Source organism: Enhydra lutris, unplaced genomic scaffold (assembly GCF_002288905.1).
Source record: "Enhydra lutris kenyoni isolate GAN:26980312 unplaced genomic scaffold, ASM228890v2 scaffoldscaffold5, whole genome shotgun sequence".
Taxonomy (NCBI): domain Eukaryota; kingdom Metazoa; phylum Chordata; class Mammalia; order Carnivora; family Mustelidae; genus Enhydra; species Enhydra lutris.
Window position 1 is genome coordinate 39303135 of NW_019154089.1, and position 18205 is coordinate 39321339.

The 18205-nt window shown below is 36.0% G+C and overlaps 1 protein-coding gene across 1 annotated transcript in view; it reads left to right on the top strand.

The window, feature by feature from the left end:
* The window catches only part of LOC111141120 (ADP ribosylation factor like GTPase 15), a 402680-nt gene that overhangs the window by 265520 nt on the left and 118955 nt on the right, over positions 1-18205 (top strand). The gene's annotated exons all lie outside the window — the stretch shown is intronic.

Consider the following 18205-nt stretch of genomic DNA (forward strand, 5'->3'; position numbering starts at 1 on the left):
TTAATTTGCGTCAATAGAAAGTCTTTGATTTTTCCCAAATGAAGTTATAATTTAGAAATGGGTTGTGACTTTATGGCAGTGGTAATGATTTCTGCAGAGACAACAAATGTCCCTTTGGCTATGATTTACTTTTTTTTTTAAATAAAACCAATCTATTTTGTTTAACAAAGGTGATAATTATAAATATTAGTTTAGCACTAATCTTGTGTGTAAATTCATGGAGTGAGACCAAAAAAAAAAAAAAAATAGAAGTCTTGTTTATGTGATTTTCATTTTGGTTTACTCAATAGTTTAATAATTCAATTGCCTGTAAGTATTTTGTTGGTTTTCTTAAATGACTATATTGGTTTTTACTTGAATTTGATGGGCTCTTGATGGATTTGGTAGTACTTCTGTCAGGGATTTTATGGTTTTTTTTTTGTTTTTTTTTTTTTTAAAGATTTTATTTATTTGACAGAGAGAGAGAAGTCACAAGTAGGCAGAGAGGCAGGCAGAGAGAGAGAGGGGAGGAAGCAGGCTCCCTGCGGAGCAGAGAGCCCGACGTGGGGCTCGATCCCAGGACCCTGGCTGGGATCATGACCTGAGCAGAAGGCAGAGGCTTTAACCCACTGAACCACACAGGCGCTCCGGATTTTATGTATGTTTTAATGGGACATTTGAGTTGTCAATTTGTAAATCCTTTGCCAGGCCATCACAGGAGTATTGGCAAAGATAGACTTTAAATAAATCTCCTTGTATTTTGTCTAGACTACTAAGTACGAACTACATCTACTCTGCTGAGAATCACATTAGGCCAGGAGAGTCTTGTGTCTTGATTATGCCATTATTTGCAGTACATAGTGTTTGGATAAAATAAAATTTTCCTGATATCTCTAAGCAACTTATAAATAAACAAAACTTCAGGAATGGTATCAATTTCATTACTTTCACATGAGAGCCTCACACATGGTCCCATCAAAATATCCATTGCTATAATCAGCCACAAATTGCTTGGTATTAATTACATAGATATTACATGTTGAGTTGGCTACTAAAGTCTGATTATTTGCATTTAGAGACATTGATTAAATAAAATGGATTGTTAAAAAATGTGTTTCTAAGATACATAAATTGAAGGATTATGGTAGATAATTTAATCCCTTGATGAAAAGTATATAATATTTATGATGTATGAAAAACCTCTAATAAAAATGTTTGCATTGCTACCAAAAAGCAATGGGGAGAAATGATAGGTTTATTTTAGTTTGTTGCCATACTATGATGTCCCCTTGAATTGCAAAGACTGTAACAACTGTGATGATTTGGAGGTAAGTATAAATGAAGTGTTTTAAGTGTCTGTCATCCATATTAAAGTCTACTTTAGCTTCTCAATATTAAATACCATTATTGTCCTTAAGTTCATAATGGCTGCCAAGATTCCTTGTTCAGGTATGCTAAAATCTTTTAAGTATCTCCTGGAGTGTATACTATTTTTACTTGACAGGTGAAACCTAATGATAATTAGAGTGGAGGCATTAGACATCACATAGCTTATTTCCAGGTAATGCCTTTTTTAGTTCAGAAGTTAGTTTTTAGTGTCCAGAGAGATTAAGCGACTTAATCTGTGTAGATGTTAAAAATGGATTGTTATATTCTACATTTAATTCACAGAAGTATTAACTAAATTTCTCTAATTGGTCATCATTCTTCATAAAATATTGTGTAAACTTTTTCTTTATTTTGGGAGATACTTCCAAGTTCAGTGTATTTTAAATAGAAAAATAAAATGTAGAAAGGATAAGGATAAAAGTAGGAAGGATAAGTTTCAACTTCCTTGAAACTTAATAAATGTATATTTTTATGTGAAATTTTATTATTTTAAGGTGATTGAGAAATACACATTTAGTACTTGGAGGGAGTACTTTATTTGCAATTGCAAAAGTAATGTGTTTTATGTCAAGGATAAAAACTTGGATAATACTGTGTTTGCACATCTTTTTTTATTATGTCATAGGCTCAGTGTCATTTTAGATTTAGAAATTCAGTAACTTAAGAGTGGACCATTTCATTTTCTGCCAGATGAAAATAGTTATTTACAAGGCGTTTACATTCCTTATGGTTTTACTTTCAGTTTTAAGTATAAGATGCATAATAAGAAAATATATTTTTATATATGATGAATCTTTTGTATAATTTAAATATTATTTAAATATAAAATTGTCACTTTGAACTTTGTGTCTTTTAATCTATTAGGATGTGCTATAATTATAAAACCCCATCTAAAATCATTTTTTATATGTATTCTGCTCATGAAGTCAAACATTAAATTCATTTTTAATTTTGAGACTGAAATATGTAATGGCATAGTGCCATTACATTTTTTGGACTACTTTAAAAAATAGTAAAAAATTTCTGATTCTGAAATAATTAGGTTTTTATTAGCCTGAAAATAGAGCTCATCCCAGTCTTTTACCCATCTGTCACATAAATCATATGAGAACTTTAACAGGTGCTTCTTACTTAGCTTCCACAAAGTATAGATTTGAAAACAGAATTCTACACTTGGGTATACCTTCAGAGCTCTCATATCTGGGTAAACAGTGGGACAAAATCAGGAAAAAAATGTCTGTCTTCAGTCAGTATTGGAGTATGTGAAAATGTGGCAGTAGAAATTTTCTAATGCCAGATATAAGACTATAAAGTGATTTATTGGTTGAATTTTATTTAAAAATGTTGCATGTAATGTGTCATCACTTCAAAATGTGTAATTTACACAGGGCATATTTCATTTTGAATAATTTGATGTTCTTCTTTGATTCCTAGAATCTTTCTTTTACTTGATAAGTATTGTTTTTATTTCTCTATAGGTAATGGGTGGGAGGGACTCCATCCAGTTCATTTTTTTCAAGTAATTTTTCTTAATTCAGCATTTAATGGACTTATGATGCCTTTCTTAAATAAGCAAATTCATTGGGAATAGACATCATCTCACAAATATTTAAAAATGGGCTTTATTATTCCATTGTCTTAACATATTTCTTAAAGATATACAAGTTTATTAATGATGTGGTAGATTCTGGATATTTATTTACAAAATGAATGCAAATTTCATTAGAGTCATCTTGTTGAGGAGAAAATCAGGTATATCCCCTTCAAAAGAATCATGTTTTCCCTTCTGTTACATTTCTGATGACCAAGTATATCATAGTTATATTTTAATTAATTTTGCTATTGCCTAAGGAGACACACTATAAGGATATGTAATTCATTCTAAAATAATCAAGGACTTTTGTAATTAATTTTAAAATAAAATGAATCATCTTTTGGCTTACATGTCATCCATTAATCCTATATGGGAATTTGATTACTATGTCTGTACAGTTTTTCCTCCAGACAGTTCCTTTATTGGATATGTAACTACTCATCTGGGATTGAATTCTTAATGTTTTGCCATTGTGAATTTAACAAAACTGTGAACTGATTTTATAAAGCTATCAAAAGCACTTGCTCATAACCGAGAACATATGGTTCAATAGGTCTCAGAATTTAAAATACATGTTTTAAAATTGATATGGCATTTTTTCTTTTTAATTCATCTGTTTCATTTGGTATATAAATTTGTTTTTGTTTAAGGAATCATAAGTTTTGACTTATTAGAATTTCAGTATTTAGGTTAAATCATTCAAAAAGTACATTATTCCACAAGTTGCTTTTTATAAAGTTGTATATTTTGAGACCCACCAAATTATGTTTTACTTAAGAAACTTGTTATACCTGCCTACAGAATAGAATAATTTTCATGATTATTTTAGGTAGCAGTTTCTTAGACCACTTTTTACTTGAACAAATAACTTTGGCTTGAATAATAGATCTTTATCGTGGTGATAGAAGGGAGTGACTCTAAATAGTTTAATATTTGCTCTCTTGGTCTGTAGTCAGTTTGAAGATTAGTAGAGATTAAGAGGTTAAACCAAAGACCTTAACAGGTCTTTCGTTTGGGTATTATTTTTGTAACCCATTAATTTGTTATAGCAGGAGTTATACATGATAGACATTTCTTATAACACTGACTTATTCTTTGTCACACTCATCCTAGGAGCCAAATGAAATGTATCAGTCCTCTAGTTTTAATGAATACCAGGACATCTTTACTATTAATAAAGCACTGACTCTATTTTCCTTCCCTCTGTCGCAATATTCTGGGAGAATAATGCCAAAACAAACAAAAATAGACGTCAAACCTATTTGTCTATAAAAATAGAATACCTTAATTAGGATAACTGCTCCAAAATACTGTTCTAAACTATTATCTCTAAGGTATTTTAATAAATTATTCAATAAGCCCAATACAAGTTTAAAGTACTTATTTTCAGTTGTTAGGTGTTTTCTGAGCACTGCTAGTATAGTCTCTCTTACCTATTATGATGTAGATTTCAACTTCCACATAAATAAAAAACACACACCAATGTAGGCATGTAACAAACCTATATACCCGAATCCAAATAAGGTGGTCAAGTAAAATGTTAACCAAAATAATTCAGTTTACCCAGTCAACCCAGAAAGAGAGTGCAATCAAAAAAAAAAAAATAATAAAGAATTGAAAATATTGACCATTCAGAAAAGGTAAAGAGCTACAAGAGTTATTCTATTTTTTTTTTAAAAAGATTTTATTTATTTATTTGTCAGACAGAGATCACAAGTAGGCAGGGAGGCGGGCAGCAGGACTGGGGAAGCAGGCTCCCCGCTGAGCAGAGAGCCCAATGCGGGGCTCAATCCCAGGACCCTGGGATCATGACCTGAACCAAAGGCAGAGGCTTTAACCCACTGAGCCACCCAGGCACCCCAGTTTTACTTTAATTTTAATTTAAGGGTCAGGAATAATTTGAATAGCTCATTATGTCTGATTAAAGTAATAATAATACACTTCCACATCCCTTAAGTTGAATTTTAGTGAAACATTAATTATTATCCAGTTTAAGCAATTTTTTCTTTTATGGTCTTATATGAATTGTTAGAAATTTTTCTGTTGTGTATCAGTTCGTCCTTTTTTTTTTTTTAATTTTTTTTAATTTTTGTCCCTAATCCTCGTACTTCATGTTCGATATAGATAATACCAAAAGAAATAAGGAATAGGGATGCCTGGGTGGCTCAGTCAGTTAAGCACCTGCCTTGGGCTTGGGTCATGATCCTGGGGTCAAGGGGTCGAGTCCCACATTGGGTTTTTTGCTCAGCAGGGAGCCTGCTTCTCCCTCTCTCTGCTCTTCCCCCTGCTTTTGCATTCTCTCCCTCCCTCCCTCTCTCTCTCTCTCTCTCTCTCTGACAAATAAATAAATAAATACTTCCCAAAAAATTTAAAAAAGGAATAAAGAAGTAAGGAATAAACAGCGCTTAATAATCCCTAAGAAAAATTAAAAGCCAGATATTGCCTTTTAAATTTCTTCTATTCTCACATGATCAATCCCCAGACTTAGGAAGGAAAGAGTAGTAAATTCTAGCACTTGTCTATTCATATATAATCAGTGTGATGTGGACAGTGTCTTTGCTCTTAGCAAGTAGAAAAACCTCTCTACCTTAGTAAAGCCAATCATATATTCTATAACTCAAATGATAAGTGATGGAATTTTGATTTATAGATTTCTTTAGAAATTACGTTTCACAACTTTGAAATTTTCCAAACTTCTTTTTCCCTCTAATATGACTAGCCCAAGAGAAGCTTTGTCATTGGTGTTGTAAATCTATTATGTGTGTTGCAGACGGTGGGGGAAGTAAATGCATAATGGGGAAAATTCCTTTTACTTTTGCATTTTTCAAAGTCTGGAGGGGAAAACTGTTATTTCTTAAACATCTATGACCTCAAGAGCATGTCAATCACTGTTTCCATGAATAGTGGCATATTTTGGAGTTTGTTTTGTGGAGAAATGGGGAATTCACATGGGCTTTGAAATGTTATAGCTCTTTTTTTTTTTAAAGATTTTATTTATTTATTTGACAGAGAGATCACAAGCAGGCAGAGAGAGAGGAGGAAGCAGGCTCCCCTAGAGAGCAGAGAGCCCGATGCGGGGCTCGATCCCAGGACCCCGAGATCATGACCTGAGCCGAAGGCAGCGGCTTAACCCACTGAGCCACCCAGGTGCCCCAAGAAATGTTATAGCTCTTAATAAACTTTCCATAAAATAATTTTTTCTTGAATGAATAATATCACCAAAGCAACAAGTTACGTGGTATATTCTCCCTGGAACATTGCCTCTAGAGCTTGGCGAATGTTATCAAGGATGGAAGGACAATCCTCTTTTCTCACAAATGCCATGTATTCTACCTACAATGTTCCTGCACAAGATAAAACTTCAATGTTTTCTTTAAGACCTCTTCCCAGATCTTCCCATCATGAAATAGAATGTCGTCTATTCATCTCCTTTGAATGAATGGCCAAGAGGACATTTGAGCTGGCAGTTCCAGGAACTAGATGGCATTACAGCGTGAGGTTATCTTTCCCAAGTGGTGCATAAGAGTGGTTCACAGACATTAATTTTAGGCTAGATAGTCTTAAATGTCTGTTTCAGTAAGTGACTCATGATTATTGAAAAATTCTTTGTGTGGCACAAAAGCTTTATTATTAGTATTATTATGAGTGCCTTTATAATAAAGTTTAAACCCTTGTTATCATAAGATGGGTCATTTCTTCTTACCTCGGTCCCAGACTGATTTCGTACCCTTGTTCCAGGGACTTCATCTCATCACATTAGGTGACATGGTAGCTTCCCTAGCTATAGACTGATGCTGTTTCTCTGTAGCCCCCATTTGCAGTTCACGTAATTTCCGGATGGCTGCCCTTTTGTGTCACACTCTCGTCTTAAATTTAAAATGTCTCACATCATTCTAATTTTCAACACTTCTTACTTTTCTCATTACCTTGAATCGTACTTTCAACCACTTACTGTGGTTCAGATATCTGAATTGATTTTACTTCTGTCTTAGTGTTCTTTCCCTTTTTCCAGGCAGATTATCCTGGTAATTCTAATTCTTGTCCTGATAGCCTATCACATCCCTGCTTAAGCCCATCTCAAGACTTCATATTGTCCTTGGAATCAAATCCAAAGTTCTTACCAGTTTTATATAACTTATTGCCACTTGTGTGTTATCCCCACCCCGGCTCCCCACCCCCACCCCACCCCCTGTTCCCCATCACACTGGCTCCCCCTCCGTTCCTCACAGAAAAGCTCATTGTTGCATCAGGATTTTGAGTTTGCTGACGATTCTTCTTGGACTTGTCTTTCCTCAGATATGTAGTATGTCTGCTTCATCCCTCAGCTCAGGTCGCTTCTCCCATTTAACCGTCAGTCCCTATCACACCACTCTTTTTTTTTTTATGTTTTCAGGATGAAAAAAACCAAAGAGAGACTATTTTTATTTGAAGTTTCTGTCCTCCCAAAGTTTTTGTTGAAGTCCTTTCTCTGAAATAGTAGTTATATGTGGTAATCCGTTGTGTCTCTGAGTCAGTCCCCAACTTTTAAATTTTCTTCTGACTTCAAAATGTGATATTCCCCTCAGAAAAAGTGTTGAAGCCCTTATGTGTCTGATGTATACCTACCTTTTCAGCCTTCCTTTCTGCATTGATGTGCTTTTCCAGTTATGTTCTTCACCATTTTCCAAAATCTTTTTTTAATAGGAGTACTCCATTGGGGTGTCTGTGTGGCTCAGTCGGTTAAGCGTCTGCCTTTGGCTCAGGTCATGTTCCCAGGGTCCTGGGATTGAGCCCCACATCAGGATCCCTGCACAGTGGGGAGCCTGCTTCTCCCTCTCCCTCTGCCCTTCCTCTCTGCTTGTGCTCTCCTCTCTCTTCCTCTTTCTCTCTCTCTGTCAAATAAATAAATAAAATCTTTAAAAAAAAAATGGAGTACTCCATTGCTCATGTTACTGAATGTGTGATTTAAAAATCCTGTGTATGTATGTTCGTCCCATATGTGGTATGTGCTTCTGTGTCACCCCATGTTTCTGATGGCTGGGGGCTTTCAGTGCAGCCAGAGTGACATTGTTAGCTCCTTGAGAACTGGACTATGACTCCTCTGCAGTGTGTTTCTCGAGGGCGGGGGTGGGAGGGAGTTTGGTAGTAACTATTTTTATAAATTAACTTTTTTCCAGGCATTGTGCCAGTTGTTTAACAAACATGATCTCATTTAATCCTGACAACACAATGAACTAGTTACTTTTATTACCTCCATTTTACATCCAAGAAAATTCCTTAAGGAAATTGTCCAAGGTTATACAGCAAGTAAGAGACAGAGCTGAGACTTGAATCCATGCAGTTGGCTTGGGAGCTTACATTATAAAACAACTATTTGATACAGCCGACTCCATGCCCTATAAATTCTTAGTAATTTTCACTGGCTCTATCAGTGTATCTGTAGAGAGGCATCCAGTCCTGCTCTTTGCTTCCAATGGACTGAGGGCCAGCTAAGTGTCGAGTAGTACCAAATACTTAAAAATCAACTCAGGGGGTACCTGGGTGGCTCAGTCGGTTAAGCGTCTGCCTTCGGCTCAGGTCATGATCCCAGGGTCCTGGGATCGAGCCCCACATGGGGTTCCTTGTCCAGCAAGGGAGCCTGCTTCTCCTTCTCGCTCTGCCTCTGCTTGTGTTCCCTCTCTCTTGCTCACTCTATCTCTCAAATAAATAAATAAAATCTTTAAAAAAAAAAAAAAATCAACTCAGCACATTTGTGAAAATCTTAAGAAGCAAACTGATAATTTATCAGGAACCTGGAAAACATTAATGCATTTAATGTTTATTTATGTATTTAAACTAAGAAGAGGCCCCTCAACCTGGTCTGTTCTCATGAGAGTGAATTGAAGAGGCAAATTTCTAATTGGAAAAGAGAAAACATACCCAATTGAGTGAAAGAGACTTTAAGACACTGGGCTTGTCATGGGGCGTAGTATTAGAAAAGGACTGAAATTAGAATACACATGTCTAAGAGATAAATTACAAATAATTTAATTTTTGACTGAGGACAGTTGTGAAATTTGGAATGATTCATCATCATTTATATAAATTACTATTGTGCCCCTAAAATAGACACACTGGTTATTACTAATGGTTTAATATTGGAATGAATGTATTTTAATATGGATATGAAAAATGACTCCTTCTTTTCTCAAAATGTTCAGTCCACAATGCAGAGGATGTTTGTTCTTGTTTAACCTATGGGGCTAGTATTTGGTGCTCTGATTAAGAAATAGGTCATTTAGAACATTGGGATGGACAGAGGATAGGAATTGCCCCTTCTGCTACAGATAGTTGAATTAGATACGGCAGCGGGCACAAGCTTAGATCAAACCGGTAAAAGCAAAAACGAAGCAAACTAAAAAATGTCATGCTCTCCACTGATGAGCCATGCTTTGGTAGTTGACAGTATTCTGCAATTCTACTTAAGCATTTAACTTTTCTGTCCAGGAGACAGTGAATTTAGACTTCCTGGTATTCATGGTCGACCTCTCTCAACATAATTGATTTCCCTTTGGCAAATACTGTATTCTGCAGGTTAGTTAACTGGGCTGCAGAGCCTCAGGGATTACACCTGAATTTCATTAAGGAAGTTTAATTAATATACAGAGGAATCTCACCATTCACAATTGCCTTCAACTGGTTGAGACAAGATGAGATACGGTTTTTTCCAAAACTTTCTAGAACCACAGTTTTATTGCTTATTTTTTAATGGCAAAATATTTGGTTGTATTGATTTTCAACAATGATCCTGCTGTCTGTAAATATGGGATGACCCATTTTCTTTTTCCATCCCTCCTGTTCCCAGTTTAGAGTGCCACAAGCCAAAGGTACTCAAGAGAATTTTTAAAATACCACAAACCAACTTGTATGAACTGAATAGGAAGCAAAGAATAATAAAATGAGCTTTAGTCACAAGTGAGGTCATCTAATATATCCAGAAGAAAAACGTCCAGTTTGATTTCTGTGCCTTCCATGGCTATGGTTTATATGGCCTGTTGGCGTAAGAAGAGAACTTTTGCATCCAGTGGTAAGATAAATGTGTCAGTAGGAACTTCAGAAGATTCTTTTGGGTAATCTTCTGGTAACACAGGCCATGTGTGGTCACAACCTTCAAATGCCCAGTTTTTTCCTCCAGGATGGCTTATACATTTGTGTCTCCTAATTCTTGAAGAACAGGTGCTATTCCAAAGAGAATGACGTTACGACTTAAGGTAATATTTATTAGATAGACTGTGATGTGTAGTATTTGCTGTATATGACCCTTTTATTTACTCTGCAATTACTTGCTGAGCACCTTCTATGTACCAAGCCAAGTTGGAACCGGTTAGTGAATCCAAAAATTCAGCATGGCTCTGTAACCAGTAAAAAGTGTAAGTAAATTATTTAAGCTAGAAAACTAATGGCTTGTCTGGTAAATGGCTGTAACCCAGGTATTAATTTTGTTTACCTGGGGTTTTCTTATGTTTTTGCGAAATTATCCTGTCAGGCTCCCCGCTTCTTGGTAGATGCCGAGATATCATCGGAAGATGGCATTTCTAATATTCTTGCCCAAAAAAAGGATGTTAAGAAACAAACAGACCTATAGTTTGAAAACTTCTAAAAATATTTCTAAGAAAAAGTGCCAAGAAGATTCACACTATTCTAGTTTTTAGGGCAAGTAAAATATTCCTAAAAATGAATTACTCTTAGAAGATGGCACCAGTTAGCTTAAAATATTCAAACTCTCACCCTTGTCAGTTTATCCTTGGGAAATGGCTTTCTTACTGATGTGATCAGAGTTTGTAATTACCCAAACAAAAAACCTGCCTAGAGTGTAGGATCTTTTTCACACTAACATGAGGAAAGAAAAAGAGTGATTATCACTTTGCATTGCTTTTATCCAAAAAGAACCCCATGTGATATGGTACATAGCACTTTCCAATTTCTCAGTCCTTGTTCATGAAAATGTGATCATGCTATATTAGAAATTTGCCTCAGGTTCTATATCAACTTAACATCTTATGTTCAAGTTTCCAATTAATTTTAAGAAATTAAATTAAATTCTCTTTCCTTACGAATCTCCTTCTTCATAAGCCGTGGTATTAGGTTTGCTGTTCTTGGCAGAGGGAATGCTTTCAATACATGACTGTTGTTTGTTCTTTTTGCCCCATTTGTCTCTCTATAATCATATCATATGTGTGTATTCAGCTAGCAGATACGAGAAAACTCAGGTGAAGGTGAACTTAAGTTTTCAGTTGCTAGCCTTAATTTCCATTTACTTCACAAAGAAAGGATTCTTTCATCCAAGGATCATTTCCATTTAGTGGCAGGAAAGTGCTATCATGTTTTTCTGCAGATATTAAATCAGCCTGGGACTTAGGCTTTCTTTTCCCTTTATCTTTATTGGTTCTAAGTTAAAAAAAAGGAGGGGGGGTGAGTTGTGGGGGGGCAGGGAGGAAAACGAAAATTTGCTTTCAAGAATATGTATATGTAACCTACGTACCTGCTACAAATTTGCGTGTATAATCTACCTTCTTCAGTTTCTCTATAACTTCATGTTGAGCCCTTCAGGAAATGTTGGTTCATCTATTTATTTAATAAATACATATAAAAATAGTTTTTCCCTCTTAAATGGACTTTTCAGAAGGCTCTGGAATTAATGTTATACTTTATGGAGTATAACTGAGCATTGAACAATATGGGTTTGAACTCCACCAGTCTACTAATACGTGGAGGGTTGTGTTTTGTTTTTTTTTGCTACAGTACAGTATATGTATTTTCCTTGTGATTTTCTTAATAACATTTTCTTTTCTCTAGCTTACTTTATTTTTAGAATACAGTATGTAATATAATGTATAAAATATGTATTAATTAACTTTTCAGTAAGGCTTCTGGTCAACACTAGGCTGTTACGTTTTGGGGGAGTCAAAAGGTACAGATTTTCAACTATGCAGGAGGTTGGTACCCCCAAACCCTGCATTGTTTAAGGATGAACTGTATTTATATTTGCTATAGATGTAAATATGTATGTGTTTATATATTTTTTTTCTGGAGACTGCAAACTCTATCCAGATTATTGAGTAATGGAGTGTTATTGTTGGCTGTTCTAGTTAAATATGAGAAACAATATATTGTTCAGATATGGGAAAATGTTTCAGTGAGCATAAATACGTTTTTGAATATTTACAAAGTAACTCATAGAACTGGCTTAGGAATTCCTATTATATTTTATACATGGAGACATAATAATTATAGCAGATTTTTTTTTGAGATTTTATTTCTTTTTTAAATAATCTCTGCACTCACCATGGGGCTCAAACTCACAAACCCGAGATCAAGAGTGGCATGCTCTACCGACAGAGCTAGCCAGCCTTCCTCTATATCAAATATTTTAAAAATGTATCATTTTAATGTCTTACAGAATTCAAAGTCATAAATTCTGGGTACATCCAACTTTGCATGTTAGTCATGCGTGGCTTTTTCTTCATGTATCTACAAGGGTACCATGACCTTCTTAAAGCATGATACTGCGTATTTCCCATTGATTTTTTTTTAAAAGATTTTATTTATTTATTTGTCAGAGACAGAAAGAGAGCACAAGCAGGCAGAGTGGCAGGCAGAGGTGGAGAGAGAAGCAGGCTCCCCGCTGAGCAAGGAGCTTGATGACTCAATCCCAGGACCGTAGTATTATGACCTTAGCCCAACACAGCTGCTTAACTGACTGAGCCACCCAGGCATCCCTTCCTATTGAATTTTATGTCAAAATAATTGAATTCAAAATAATTGAATACATATTATGGCACCGAGAGGTCGTGTGTACCCTTCACCCAGTTACCCCTGATGGTTACGTTTTATAAAATTTAGTTTAGCAGCAAAATTAAGAAGTTGACATTAGCATTATGTGTGTATATATTTCTGTCATTCCCCCCCAACACACGTGTAGATTTATGTAACCACCACCTCAGTCAAGATCGTGAACTGTTCCATCACGACTAAGATCATCACCCTGGTGTTGCCCCTTTAGGGTCACCTCCAATTTCCCACCTTTGATATGTTAGGGGTTTAAGTCTGCCATTTAAATCTCACTGTTTTGTTTTTCCTGCCTTCTTGTGGGTTATTCGAGCATTGTTTATAATTCCATTTTGATTTTTCTGTAGTGTTTTTAAGTGTGCACTTCTTAGTGATTACTGTAAGTGTTACATCCTGTATCCATAGGCCTTCGCCCTGGCGTCAGTATTTGATTTAATGTCAACTGTAGATACTGTCTCCCTGCGTCCCTTTACCCTCCCCATTGATAACATAATTACTTACTTTGTCTAATTTTTTTGTTGTTCAAACTTAGTAATTTCTGTTGTTGAGTCTTCAGATTCTCTTAGTTTTCCTTAATTTGAGACTATCTTGATTTCCCTTTCATTTCTAAGGTATCTTTTTGCTAGGTAGAAGATTCTGGCTTCACAGATCTTTCAAGCACTTTGAAAATGTTGCGCCACTTTCTTCTGGCCTCCCTGGTTTCTGATGATAAATCTGCTGCCTTTTGCCATTTACTTTGCTCCTTTAGTTAAGGTCTCATTTCTCTCACTGCTTTCAACCTTCATCTTTATTTTTCAGAAGTTCGATTATGTTGTGTCTTGGCATGAATTTCTTTGTGTTTATCAATTGTTTGGGGTTCTCTCAGCTTCTTGAATCTGTAAGTTTGTCTTTTGACTGATTTGGGAAATTTCAGCCATTATGTCTTAGGAAAAAACCATTCTTAGAAAAAAACCATCCACCCCCATCCTCATTTTTTCCTCTGAAATGGCAGCGACACAAATGAGATTCTTCTGTTACTGTCTCCTGCTTCCCTCAGGTTTCTGTTCATTGCTTTCAGCCCATGTTCTTTGTTTTCCTGGTTGGCAAATTTCTGTTGTTCTCTTTAAGTTTACGGTTTCTTTCCTCTGTTCTCTTTATTCTGTTGAATCTACTGAGTTTTTTAACTTCAGTTATTATAATTTTCAGATCTAAAATCTCTGATTGGTTCTTCTAGCTTATATTCAATGATAATTTCTATTTTTTCATTTGTTTCAAGCATCTTTATAATTGCTCATTAATGCATTTTTATAGTAGCTGATTTAACATTATTGTCAGGTGGGACACTTAGGTGGCTCAGTCAAGTAAGCATCCGACTCTTGATTTCTGCTCAGGTCATGATCTCAGGGTCCTGAGATCCAGCCCCATGTAGGGCTCCATCCTGTGTGACGACTGCTTAGGATTCTCTCTTTTCCTCTCCCCCCACTCACACGCTCACATGTGCACTCTCTCTCAAATAAATAATATAAATAAATAAAATACAGGTAATTCAGGTAATTCTAACTAACATCTGTATCATCTTGGTGTGAGAGATTCTTGTTTTTTTTCTCATTCCAGTTGATATTTCCCTGGTTTTTGGTAGGACAAGTGGTTTTCCATGGATGTTTGACATTTTATCTATTATCATGTGAGACTCTGGATTTTATTAAATCTTCCATTTAGTAGACATCCTCTGATACTATCCTGACTCTTCAGTGCTAGATGTTAGAAATCCAGATTCACTACTAGGTTTTCATTGTCACCTGGGGGTAGGAATGCCTCATTATTGCTTGGCAAGGGTGGGAGTTCAGGCTTCCTAGGGGACCTCTGCTGATACCACCCTGGCTGAGAGAGGGGGAGGTTGCTTCTTACTGCTCAGCGTGTGGTCTCCACTGCAGGGGGTTGACCCTGTCACTGCTGGGTGGGGGTGAAAGTTCTGACTCCAGTGATGGGGGAGGGACTCCTCATTACATGTGGTGGAAGTCCAGATACCCCATGCAGTCTCTACTGACCTGGGTGGAAGAGGAGGCACCACGGATCTTTTTAAAGACTTATTTTAGTATTTTAGATGCATGATTCTAAGTAACTTGAATAATTCCTATATTTGCTTAAGATTTTTTTTTTTTTTTTGGTTATGTTTCTTTGGATCTAAAGATCAGTATATATTTAGTTTTTGTCAGACTGGTTTTAACAAAGCTTAAAGCTTACATTTTTAACTGGTGTTGTAGCATCACATTTGAGAACTGCTAATTTGCTTTTCAGATGTGAGAAGAAGAGAATAATTGCAAAGTGTGCTGTAGATGAGAGAGTTTAATGCTTTTCTAGGTATTTTGTGGAAAACCGGGAAGTATTAAGTATTTTTTTAAAGGAGGTGGATAGTGCTTAAATTCTTTATTCTTCAGTTTATGACAGTCTAACTAGAAGTATTAGTTTTTGTTCTAGATTTATGACAGAATTAAGTGTATATATTTATTTAAGACTGTGCTGGCATGAGCTGTGGAATGTCCTAATATTCACATCTTTTTCACATTTTAGATAAAGATTAATGTATTTCCAGAATTATGTGTATATGGAATATCTGAATTTGAAGTTTAAGAATTTGTAAATACTCTTATGGATTTAGATAATTTAGTGGTTTTCTGGCCCCAGTATACTCAACAGTCATTCAATATGATACTAATTGAGGGTGTATTAAGAAATCCTTCCTCCAAAATAGTAGATAATAGGTATAGTCTTTGGCAGATTAACTCAACAGTACTTCTTGTTGCTTTAAAGATTCTCAAATAAATTGCTGAGATAAAGCTTCTAGAAATAACTACAGAGCCTCTGAAAAACAAGGAAAACCTGGGAATTACTTTCACCCTGCCTCTAAGCCAATGCAAGTGTGCTTACACAGTACTTACTTTACCCATGTTTCACAAAATGGATGCAGTCATAAATAAAATCATTTGCTCAATGTAAAATCATTGTTAGATGACAAATTTACGTATTTCTCCGTTGGATTATAGCTTCAAAAACTAAAAATGTTTATCCTTTCAAGGGAGTTTCAGAATATGTTTTATAGTTTATATTCATAAATTAATTTTATAAGTTAAGGTGATAGACACATTTACGATTAACTTTCATAGCGAAGATGCCAGAAGCATTTCATTGACCAAAAACTGTTAAAGATGAAAGGATGCAGTAGTGCCAAAATAGTAAAGAATCTGATCTCATTTCTTAATTCAGCATACATACATGAGCTGAGAAGTGGGTTAATCATAGAAAAAAAATAACATAGGGCACTGGAATGGATTAATCACACTGGGTGTTTAGTTGTGTTTTGTTAGAGAAAAGAGAGAAACTTTCTTAGCATGTTTGTTGTTTCTCCTTGCCAACTTAGGGCTAGACTTTACGGTTTGTTTAGCTGTGAAGGGATGACAGACTTGGGGGAGGGGGAGGGGGCTTAGTTTTGGAATGTAAATACATGTAGAGCTTGCCTCCTTTTGTTTAGCATCTCTTTAAACTAAGACAAAAAAAATCAGTGAATGAATGAATAGCAGCATGGTGAAATACCTAAATGTTTGAGTTAAAATTTTTGGATGTTTGAAATCCTATTTGGATCCTTTTCCCAGATCACGGTGCATTCATATGCACTCAGCAGGAAACTTCATGGAGATGCACATTTGGGCAGAAGGTCTTTGACGGTGCCTTTTTCTTAACTTGTGCCTTTTCTTCTTTAGAAAAAAGTAATGGCTTAAGTCTGACTGAAGAACAATCTTTTTTGTATGTTCCTTATAAGAATTTACTTATGGTTCACAGATCTTACCCACCATCTATGTCTGCAATCCTTGGATTTAAAATAACACATATCCTACTGCAGACTACAGGAAACACCAAATTAAAGACTTAATGACACACTGCTGAAAAAGACAAAAGATGACAAATTATAAATCAGTCCACTAAACCTCTAAAGTGAAATTCACAGGGGAAAATGTGTGATAGATAGATAGATAGATACCCATCTATCACATATATCATATATATATATATGTGTGTGTGTGTGTGTGTGTGTGTGTGTGTGTGTGTGTGTGTGTGTGTATATATATATATATATATATATATATATATAGTTGAGCATTTTGGCACTTGGGCAAGAGGTAAACTTAGTGTTACAGTTGGGTTCGAATCTAGATTTTAAAAACACAGTGATAAACCTGGGAAATGTGCTTCTTCAGTAGGTAACGAGCCTAGTTATTCTGTGGTATTTGAGCATTGCTAAATTCTGCCCAGTTGATAAATATCTGTGTCCTTTTCTCATTTAGGAATTACTCTGAACATCATATGCTCATTGACAGCATCAGTCTGCCTGGCTGATGTGATGGTTTATTAATTTCCCTCCTCAGGTTTGCCTCACCATACTCAAGCCCATTCCAATTTTCTTGACTTGTAAGAAAGTAAGAGAGTGTCTTTTGTCTCTTGCTTAAGTTCTGGGGAAGGGAGCAAGAACAAGAGGCTCCGGGGGTTAATGGAAGGGTTAGAGAACAGATGGAATGGGAAGGAAAATGAGTCCTTTTAAAAAACTAGTTTTCAAAAGACCCCAGTTACTGCTTCTGGCTTGTTTTTCCAGCCTTCCCTTCGGGAGGGTTTCTTTCATAAAGGCGCTGAGTCCCCCTTAAACTCTGAGAGGACTTGTTCCTTCTGGATAGTAGTGTGAGAATGTCACTGTGGGCTGGTGACAGTGCAGCAGGTAGTGAAGCTATCATCTTAATAACAGAGGGAGTCCTGGCGCCAATGCCCCCCATGATTCTGAGGAGCAGTGCCTGGTGTCCCGGAGGTTAGCCCGCACCTTCCCCAGTGCTTCTCACCAGAAGGAGAGCCCTGCCGACGTGTACCAGACTGAAGACACTGAGGCACACCCAGATCCCACAAATTAAACAAAGATGACAGCAAAGAAGAGTTCACTTTAAGTTAATTGGGAAAAAAACAAAACAAAACAAAACTGGTTGGGGGTGCGCAAGTTTGCATGTGAGTGAGCGCGCACACACCGTCTGGGGAAAATATGTCAAACCTAAGCTCTCCCTTGTCCTCAAGGGTGTGATTCTAAGGTCAAATGCGTGGTTGAAAATCCCCTGTAGCTACTATCTTCGCTGTTGTGTTTTTGTTTTGGTTCTAGCAGAGAGCTAAAGGCAAGATAGGGCAGTGGGACAGAGACTCATCAGATCAAATGCCAGACTTTGGGGCAAAAGTAGGGGGGGGCATAGCAGGACTGAGGTGCTGGCAAGTTCACTCTTCTTTGCTGTCATCTTTGTTTTTCTTTGGTCTATAGTCATTGAAAGGGTTGGTTCTTTCAACCATAAAACAGAGCTCTTCCTTCTAAATAATTTTTTAAAATATTTTATTTATTTATTTGACAGAGATCACAAGTAGGCAGAGAGACAG